The sequence below is a fragment of the Triticum aestivum genome, chromosome 2B (genome assembly GCF_018294505.1).
Source record: "Triticum aestivum cultivar Chinese Spring chromosome 2B, IWGSC CS RefSeq v2.1, whole genome shotgun sequence".
Taxonomy (NCBI): domain Eukaryota; kingdom Viridiplantae; phylum Streptophyta; class Magnoliopsida; order Poales; family Poaceae; genus Triticum; species Triticum aestivum.
In genome coordinates, this window is record NC_057798.1 from 32,099,496 (window position 1) to 32,100,300 (window position 805).

Here is an 805-nt window from a genome sequence, read left to right on the forward strand (position 1 = left end):
AAATAAATAGAAAAAAAATAAAGCAGAAAAGGAATAACTATATAAACAAATTACTCGAAAATAAATAGAAGAAAAAAAATTATATAAAGCAAAAAACTTCAAGAAGAAACTAAATACAGCAAAAAAACTATTCAGAAATAAATAGAAGAAAAAAATAAAGCAGAAAAGAAATACTATATAAAAAATTACTCAAAAATAAATAGGAGAAAATAAATAATGCAGAAAAGAAAAAAAATTATAAAAAACATGTTGGGGCGCTGCCCGGTGGGCCTGCCAGACCTTGGGTGTGCAAATACATACCCAGTAGGGCCAGCAGGCTCACAGGGCAGCGTGCCCTAATTACGCCCAGAACCCTGCTATATAGAGGAGTTCGAAAGGGCAGCCGCGGCTGGGTTTATAAACCAGTGCGGCTGCCCTTCGCTCGGCGAGGTGGGACTAAACGTAGCGCATAGCGGGTGGCAGCGCACGGGCATTAGTACCGGTTGGAGGCTCCAACCGGTACTAATGTGTTGCCCTTTAGTACCGGTTGGAGCCACCAACCGGTACTAAAGGCCCATATTTCCCGCCGTTTGGGCTGGCCAAAATTGGCCTTTAGTACCGGTTGGAGCCACCAACCAGTACTAAAGGCCCATCCTATATATACTACACTTACGAAAAATTAGTTATCGTCGCCACTATTCGTTCCACTTCTCGCGCGTGCGAGTCTCGATCTCGACGCCGCCGACACTGCCGCGCCGCCGTGCCGTCGCCCTCGCCGCCCCGCCTCTCGTCGACGTCGTCGCCGCGCGCCCCCGCCGCCTGTCGT